Raw genomic sequence first — 9,873 nt, 5'->3', positions numbered from 1 at the left:
ATGTGCTAGTTTAATTTGTTGCCATCATTGTGTCTTTCACCCAAGGTCACTTGTGTTGCAAAATGCCGGAGTCCAAGATTTATTCTGCTGCAGGAGATTGCCCAACAGGACACTTAACAGGTCATAATCTAATTAATTTCCAAAGCCATATTAAGCACTGGAAAGCATTTCATCCTTTCCCAAGTGGTTTCTGTTTCACAGTACAATTTTGTACAATAACATTTCCATTTATTTCCCCACCCCCCCTAATAATAGACCCCTTTTGCTTGAAGAAAAATAGGGGTGAAATAACCAACTGTGGATATGACCTTTAGAGACACCCAGGTGAGCATTAGTATGTGTAGTGCTAATGGGGAGATGGAAAAAAAAAAAATAGCACACCACTTAATTTATGTCAGGAGGCTTATTGTGTTGGGCTTTTGTAGGAGAGTAGGGCATAGCCAGAGTTGTGTTCCTGAGCTATTGGATGCTCTAAATCACCCTCTTGCAAAGTCTGCCTTCTCTTATAAAGTGACTTCAGGGAAATGAACCATCCAGGTTGGGTGGGTAATTCTGCTTATGTGAAGACATCCCTAGTGGGTTTATTTGGGGAGGAAAGAAACACTCAGGAAGATTATAACCAATGGTGATTTGAGAAGAAAAGTCTCCACTTCTTGTTTGCTGATTGTGTGCAAGTGAATGGTCAGTTTTGCTGATGCTTGTACATGAGAGATTCTGAAACATGAGTAATTTGATGCATATGCTTTGTCATGCTACAGTAAATTACAGCCTCTCCTTGCCCAGGTGCTGAGCTATAGCTCTTCCTTTGTTTTACAGTGTGTTATGTTGCTTTAGTTGCACCATCTATCGTGACAGTTTTGGTGCTTTTATTTCTGTCTTTTCTGCTCTAACCCAATGAAATGATACTACAGCATTCAGGAAACTTGTCAGGCATCATTCGGGTCAGCAGCTCATTGGTGAGAGGTATGAAGGGATCTAAGAACATCAAACTTGTAGAACCTTGAAATAAGGCAGTCGGCAGGAACAGCTCGGAAATCTGCTGAACAGAAGCACCTAAAGGTAGGTAAGGTTCGGATCATGAGTTAGTGAACGTGGTGAACTCCTGGGTTTGTGGTGTCCAGGCTTTGTGACCATTAGCCTATCCTTTAGTATTAGGGGAAAAACCTAAAGAAGGGAAACATAAAACCCTTGGGGGAGTATGGTAGGGAGCTGGGTTTTCTGACAATTTCTATTACTGTCCCTGCTTGAGAACTTAGGACCACTGAATATTTCAGGTTAGAAGGGAGCTTAGCAGGTTTTGAGGTAACCTGCTGCCCGAAGCAGAGTCAGCTCGGAGATCAGAGATATTGCTCAGGATTTTATCCAGCTAGTCTTGCTGCTCTTTCTATGGAATGGGCAGGTGGGAATACAGGGTTAGCAGTGGCAGAATAGCTTGGCTGGGCTATGTGGACAGAGGTGATTAGGAGGGCAGGTGTTTGACTTGTTCAAAATGTGGCAATGGCAGTAATCTTAAATGAAGTGGCTCCGCTTCAGAAAGAGGATAATTAAACTTTGCATTTAAAAGGAAATGAGCAGAAAAAGCAATCTAAGAATAAGCATTAGGCATGAGTCCCACTACCATGCAATTTCTAACTCTGGAAACTACACATTGCTTGAAGTAGCATTAACTTCAGTTGCAGGGGTATATCACTTCCTCAGAGCAGTCCAAAAGCTGAAGCATGAACTATAGAGTTGTGTAGGAAGGGAAAGGTGTAAAAGAAGAACCTACATGAGAAATCAGAGTCTGCTTGGATTGCAGAGTGTCAGCAGGTGTCTGGTAGGTTTTGCTTACTGAGGGAAGCAGGTGGTTCATTATTCACAAAAGAAGAAGGAACATCTTGCTGACAAAGGATCTAAGCATGGGAGAACCAGGAAAATGGAGTGATATCTGGAGGTTTTAGGGAGATGGGTGGAGACCCCCATGTTCCAAGATGACAAAGTATATTGGTAGAGGAGAAAATGCTAGACAGGGCAATACTGGCTTTTGAAGGTGGATAAAGGCACCTGCAGTCGTTTATTTTGTGTTCCTGCAGGGAAAGTAGAGGCCCATTCCTGATCCTATTTGCTCAACCCTAGTATAGAGAGGTGCAGCCAGCACAACTGTGCTTTCCAGTCTCCATCCTCCCCACCAAACTTCTTCGCACTGAGCACTACTCACTGAGGGGTGTGGATACACTGTCTCTCTGTCAAGTTACTAGAAAGTGAGATAGGAGAGACCAGGCTGTGGTAACGTCTGGATAAAAATGTGGCAGTGCGGAAGAGGGGGCGCCCAAGCACACACAAGGTTTAGGAGAAGCTCTAGAGCTGCTAACAGAGAAGCAGAGCCCCCTGGTTTCCCGCGGCCGGGCCGGCGCCGCTGTCCATGGTGCTGAGCGCCGCCGCTGTCCATGGTGCTGAGCGCCGCCGCGGCTGCGGGAGCGCCCCGCCACCCCTCCAGTTCTGCTCCGGGTGGGCAGGAATCACCGGGTTCCTCTTCGCTTCTTGCTTGGCCTTGAAAGGGATTGTCTGCTCTCTAATGCCTATCATTTCTCTGTGTCGTTTCTCAGCGTGGCTTCGTGGCCCACTGGAACCCAGAGGTTTTCACTGTGGCAGGTAATTCTGAGTCTCTCCAGCTAGGGCTACCTTTCCTATTTCCTTGCAGAAAGCTACTATTACTGAAATAACTATCTGCTAAGCTGAGCACGGTGGGGAGTTCTTGGGAAGATCATTCTGAAAATGGCTGTACTACACCAAGGCAGGGAGAAACTCTGCTCGTACCATCCCTGCACACTAACCAACAGAGCTGCAGAACCTGAGTCTTTAAAACCCTAAGGGAACTGATATAGCTGAACTTCTGTGTGCTCTTGATTACAATACTTGATTGCCTAGAACTGCTTACAGTAGCTAAAAATATCTGATGTAGTCAAACCATCAGTGACACATCCAGCATATAACACTGGATGCCACCCACTGACTTGAAACGTATTTTCACCCTGTGTCTGACTTGCTACAGGAGCCAGAAGGCAGGGAGAGAGACAGTCAGGGGTGACATTGAAAGAAAGAGGCTCCCTAGTGACTTATCTAACTTGTTGGATTGGTTTGTGGTTCAGAGGTTTATAGTACTAAAATCTCTTTGCAAAATCTGATAATTTAAATTGATGCAATCTCTCTTGTAGTGTTGGAGAGCTGCTTCAAGTCCAGGATTTCCTAGGAAAGCTGACAGCAAAAGACATCTCTACAGGTTTTATTACATGCTTGTGACACTGTGGTTTGGTCTATAGCAACCTTTGAGTCCATGAAAAGGCCATATTTGTCTCAGCTGTTCCATTCTATAGGTGGTTAACATGTAAAGGTGTAACATTTTTAGAATAAAATCTTTCATTTTGTTGGCATGTTCATGGGTTCCTTCTGACAGAGTATGTATGCCAGTCAGGCTCAAGGAAGACAAAAATCTCAGCGCTCATCATCACATTGGTTCCCTTGAGCATCCAAGGTAAGGATTATTTGAGAGGAGATCCTAGATCTCTGTACGTGATTTTTAATGCTGTAGCCTCATCAAGCATTCCTTTTGGCAGTTTTCTGGGAAGGCCTTGTTAGCAGTCTAAGACACTTTTTCCTTTTGCTCCTACCTTTGTCCTGCCTTTGGCTCTGTTCCTGTTTATTTCAGGGAAAAACAGAATACCCTTATTCAGAGTGGCAAACCTTGGTTGTAAGATTCACAAAGTTGCTTTGTTCTTGATGTACAAGACCTTTACTTCTGTATGTGGTGTTCACTTACAGGAAGGATGTGGAGTTTAATCTACAACAATCTTGCTTTTAGTATAAGGGCTTGCCCTCAGGGTTATTGCTAGCATGGGATATTTTTATGTTAGAACTCATATTGTTATAGAAATCTCTGCTCCATCCCACTCACATGTTCAAATAATGGCTGCACAAAGGAGACTACTCGTCTTGCCTGTGCCAACCAAGAACTCGTTTCTACAATTGATGTACCATCACCCAGTCTTTGCCTGCGGGACTATATTCCTTGCATAGGGTGAGTCATCTGTGGAGGAAATTCTCCAATAGTGAAGTACAACCATTTATAAACCTTCTGCAACAAAACACAAAAAGTGTCTCCCATTACATGCCAGAAGTCATGCCTGGGGATTTCTATTGCGTATGAATTTTTCATCCCATGAATGATGCATGTTTAACTTTTTGAATCTTTTTTTAATATAGAGAGCATATTGGGAAGATTGGGTCAGGCAGAGCTCAGCTAGCCATCAAGATGATTTTCATTTGGTACGTCACCAATTTGTCAATTTGGCATTCCCAGAAAGCTTAATATTTTTTTTTAGTTTTGATTGCATGAGGTGACAAGCATAGGCTTAGCTTCCCTCTTCTTTGCAGTAATGGAATTAATTGATGAATTAATTGATGTTGGTTACAGAAAGATACCAGATACCTTCAGACATCAAAACGTTTATATCCAGGTAAGATATTGTTCTGTCAGACCAGCATAGTCTGCCAAGAGGAAGAGAGCTTTATTAAAGCAGAGCAATATCTTTTATGTCCCTGGTATAAAATACTCATTTTCTGGCCTAATTATTCATATAGAGATTTTAGATACATGGAGCACCCCCAGATTCTCTGTGAACTACCTCAACATACCTTCTAGTTTCCATGGTCTCTGGTGTGACTAGGCCCCAGGTAAACATTATATGTGCTTTTTCTTCCCTGTAAAAGAGGAAAATGCCAGTTTTGCTTTAGCAAAAGAATGAGAGAGTGATGGAGCCCCCTCTATGTTCTATGGTGATATATAAAGCTATGCAGTAAATTTACCAATGGTTTCTGCCGCCCAAAAGGATCCCCACCTTGACACCTTGTGGCAAATATTCTAGTTTTGGAGCACATGTCTGGGGAATATGCCTCTGTGATTAAAGAAGCAATGGAGCAGCTCCAGTAGAGTGTGTTTCATCCAAATGAACAAGGGGAGGGCCTCGACCTACCTAATCTAGTTGGCCCTGTTTTGAGAAGGATGTTGGACTGGATGGCCTGCAGAGGTCCATTTCAGTCTAAATTATTTTGTGATTCTAATACAGATGCCTGAGCATATAGTCAGAATCAAGGATAGTTTAAGTAACTGGTGCTGGAGCCATTGCTGTTGCAGCTGCTCTTGGGCAGCGGTTTACCTCCACGTGCTGCCTTCATTTCTTCTGATGAACGCTGAGGCACTTGGAGACACAGTTTCTGAGACTGTGCTGTGGTGTGGCCAGCTGTGCAGACTGAACACTTGAGCACACAGCAGTCCTGACACGCCTCTGCCTTCCTGCATCCCACACTCAGTTCCCCATCTGCCACCATGAGTGCGGCTGGATGACTAATGACTACCTCTTTGCAGCACTTGAACTGAAGAGGAATCCCTGCAGCCAGACAGAGCCCCTTTTGGGCAGCTCTGGTGCTGTGTAAATGGCTCAGAAGTCCCAGATGTGAAAACCTAAGACTGCCTGCAACCACACCTGGCCATCCATTGCCCTCCATGGTGGATGAGTCATCCTCTGTTTCTCTACAGGGTTTCTGCTTGCACCAGCCAGGACAAATTTATTCTGTGGCCAGTCCTGCATCTTTACTGAAAATTTCACATGCCCCTTCCTACTTCTTCCAAACGAGATAAATCGCTCAAAACTTTAACCTTTATTTTCTACAAACTGTCTTTATCAGCACAGTGTGCCATGAAACCTCCACGTAAACAGGTTGGAACTGAAAGATCAGGAGTTCCTTTGAGTTATACATAAGCCAGGTTTGAGCACAAATAGTGACATTTATAGAGGCAGGTGGGTTGTTGAAAAGTATGCTCAACTGCAAACCATGGTACTAAACGTCAGTCTGGGAATGCTATAAATCCTGTCTAGAAAGTGCTCACATGCTTTTATGTTTCAACATGCTAGCCTAAAGCTCCACACATAGGAGAAGAAAAAACAGTGTGGGTGGCAACATTGTTGCTTTTCTATATCCCAAACATAGGCTTATAGCAATCAGGACCTCATAAATTTTCCCTCAGGGCTTGTCAGCATTGCTTTGGTTTCCAGCCAGGGGCTTTGAACTCTGCTGGCCCTTCTCCAGAGCTCTGATCTTGCCTGCACTGATATCTGCAGTTTTGGGGGTCTAGTAAAAATGCTTCTGAGAAAAAAGCATAGCTTCTGTCAGTGAAAGACAGAACTTGACAGATAAGAATAAGTCTTGTTCCCATTTGAAATGGGGCCTTCTCTACTAATCACCCTCTCCTTTGTACTCCCATCCCCGCCTCAAGTTGCAGCTATCCTACAGTTCTGTCTTTTTAGCTTTCACCTTTTGCAGCCTCTGCTGCTCCTGTATTCATTTCCTCTACGTGTTTCCCACTGGATTGGCATTTGAAAATCCTTCTTACCTCCTCAACAGGATCTGTGTGAACAGTGTCACCAGGTTATGAGTCTCTTCACTTCAGCAGGAGGTTCTGCCCTGCAGATAAGACTCTGCGAAGCCTGTGACTGTGACTGCTGGAGATGGGCTGCTGCAGGGTTTGCAGTGTGCAGGGATTCTTTTCAGGGAAAAGGGTTAGAATTAATTTTGATTTTGTAAGACTCACATGTTTGTTTTGTCACATTGGTTTATTTTATTTTTATCGTTTGTGGGTTTTTTTATTATTGTTGTGGTTTGTTGTGTTTTGTTTTTAGCCTCCCTGGTATTGCCCAATAGCCAAAGTATTTTGATTAGTGCCTCCTGTAGGCTGGGGTTGGATAGGTCCTCCACACTGACTCCAGAGAAAACTCCTACAATGTGACTTTTGCTTTCCTCTGTTCAGGCCCTCATCGCTGTTCTCATAACAGGACCCTGCGCACAACGCTGCTCAGAATTCACCCAAGGAGCTGGAACAGCAACATTCTGCCTCTTCCCTGGCATGAGCTGATTTAATGCTTCAGACTGGGATGTGGATGCCAACCCCTGAACATCTGCTGCCCATGTGGACTCTGCTGTTGAGTAACAGGTGCATGCTGGGCTGGTGCTTCAGCAATGCATGGTGGGGATCACATGCTGGTCAGTCTTCCTCAGCCATCAAAGGCTACAGGGCTCCAAAACAGATGCAGCTTTGCCTGGGCAGGTTTCTCTTTGCCTCACACAAGGTTTATGGGAAATGGTTTTCCCTTACCTACACTTAACAAATGCAGCACTTATTTGGGATGTCTCTGATGACAGAGAAGGAAGGGAGGAAATTTGGGGTTGTTTGCGCAACCCTAAACAGACTTGTTCTGAAATCTTTTTTCCTTCTTTTGCTGAAAGCAGATTTCCCCTTGATAAGACTAGCCCTTAATTATAGCAGACCCACCACAGGGCTGAATGTCATCTTTATAGAAAAAAAATTACAGGAAGAATTATGTAGTGCTGCAACTTTTCAGTGTGGTATATTTAATATACTCAATTTACACCATGGTAACTCTTCAAAAATATCTAAGAAAATCACCTCTGAAGCCCAAACTTTGCTTACTTCTCAAGTACAATGATTGACCTTTTTGTGAAATCTTCATGTTAAACCTAGCTGCAATTTGGCAGGAGTTTAGGGAGGAGAGAAGGAAATGGTCTGGAAATATTATGATTTAAGAAGCTGTTCTCAAACAAAGTGGCCTCATTCTTTTATTTCTACCTAGCTAGCCTCTCTTTCAGGAAACATTTTTTTACTATCAAAACACATTTATTTAGATCTTTCTTTTATGTGACTAAGACCTTGTCACCCAGTTCCTGACTTGTAACTGCTTGGCTTTGCAACCTTCGTATTCTCTTAATATTGGTTGTATATAATTTTTTACACTCAATCTTTGGAGCAAATTGGAAAAAAAAAACAGCTTTTCCACCATATGGAGCCATATGTAACCTCACAAGGGTCAACAAAATGACTGAGCTATTTAGACTGAGGTTTAGCAGAGATCTCCACTTGAGTTAAGTGTGTGCAGCAAGGGCAGGGCTGTCTGCAGTCCATGACTGTCAGTGGCTGCCATGAGTGGTCAGCGTCCAGTCTGCAAAAGTTGTGTTAAACATCAAAATGAATGTAAGTTAAAGGTGGAACCTTCATTTGAAAAACACAGGGTGTGCTGTGGGTTTACTGTGAACCACTGGGCTTGCAGGCTTTTGGAACCACTGGTCTGTAAAGTCCAACTGGTAGAAGAAGGTGAGATGCCTTCTTTGCTAGGGAGTTCTTCAGCTGGTTGAAGAACCTAGGTTTTGATTTGAGTTGCTGTGGAAGAGTGGATCCACAGATACCCCTCCAGTCACAGCTCCTCAGTCTCTCACTCTTGCTTGTGAAGGTGTTCACTTCCTTCTACCTGCACAATCTGGGTGTTGTCATCAAGAATGAGGTGACAGAAGGACAGGTGCCCTCTGTGCACGAAGCTATTCTGTCTTAACTCCACGGTGGTCCCCAGCAGCAGAGAACTACAGAAACACCTTGCTTGGTCCTTGGCCTTGCTTTAAATGGGTGGTGGGCTTTTGAACCTTTTAACTCCAGAGACGTGGCCCACCCTAAATTTTTCTCTTTCTCTGTTGTCTAAAGACTGCTCATGCCCCAAGAAATACACATTGTTCTGATGTATTTTCTGTATTTCCTTAGGGTAAGCAGCTGAAACTAACATAGCCCTGCCTAAGCAAAAACAGTAGGGATTTTTTGGCAGTGCTAACCAGGGCATTGCCAGTAGCTTTTTAAAAAAACAAACAAACAATCAAACAAACAAAAAAATGAACAAAACCCCAAAACACTCAACTGTAACTTAGGGCAGCTTTCTTATTGCTCCTTTCTGGCCTTCCCTGAAACATGCTGCTTGCCCATATTGCCCAGCTGCCATCTCTGTGGCCCTCTGAACTCAGCCAGTCTCTGTTTATTGAAGCCTGCAGAGCAAATACAATGTGGTTGTGTAGGAGAATGCTTGCAGCATTGAGCATCTCCTTGTAAATGATTTTATAAACATCCACTGTGGGTTTGCTTCGTGCTGTGTGTGGGCATAGAGATCTCCCATTGCCACAGAGCAAAGTGGGTAACTCAGGGTAGGCAGTCAGCAGCTGAGTGTAAACTGCTGGCTTTGGGCATGTACCTCATGGATTGTGGACAGATTTCCAAGGCAGCAGCACATACACTTCTGGGACACAGCATACTACTTTCTTTCAATGTTTTGAAACCTTACTTCAAAGATTCAAGAGCTTCTAAATAAGGCACTTGGAACTTTTCTTAATACTGGTGAAACACTGTGGTTTTTCCCTACATTCATCCTTAAAATGGCTGGACCAATTTTTGCTGGAACTGTCTGAAAATATTTAGCCTGAGGCAAGCACGTTAGCAGGAAAATTTCTGCCTGAACACTGAAAGTTTGGCAATTGCAAGCAACTGAAATCTGGGTCTTATAAAAGGGAGTACAAGGCAAATTTAACTATTGTCATCTCTGCCAGGTGTCTGCCTATACTAACAATTCTGGTTGGATGCACAGATTATATGTGCAAGTTCGTAATATATCCTTTCTCTTTAGGAGCCAGTTTTATTCTGGTAAAACTCATTAAAGTCTATGGAATTACAAGATCATAAATCCAGTATAACACTGGAAAATCAGGCCCTATAGATGTGCTCTGTGTGTGGTATCAATCTATTTGCCATGTATATATAAATAAGATTTGTGGTGAAATGAGAAAAGCAAGCTGCTTGTATATCATCTAGGAATGAGCTCTGTGTTGTGCTTAATATTTTGCAGAGACAAATGTGGTGACAGACTTATCAGAAACATGGGCTGAAATGAAGCTGTTGATCCAAACATCCTCATCATCTTTCATCTGAAAGCCAAAGCAAAAATGAGACATCCC

This window comes from Apus apus, chromosome 1 (assembly GCF_020740795.1).
Source record: "Apus apus isolate bApuApu2 chromosome 1, bApuApu2.pri.cur, whole genome shotgun sequence".
Taxonomy (NCBI): domain Eukaryota; kingdom Metazoa; phylum Chordata; class Aves; order Apodiformes; family Apodidae; genus Apus; species Apus apus.
This window is presented reverse-complemented; position numbering follows the sequence as displayed.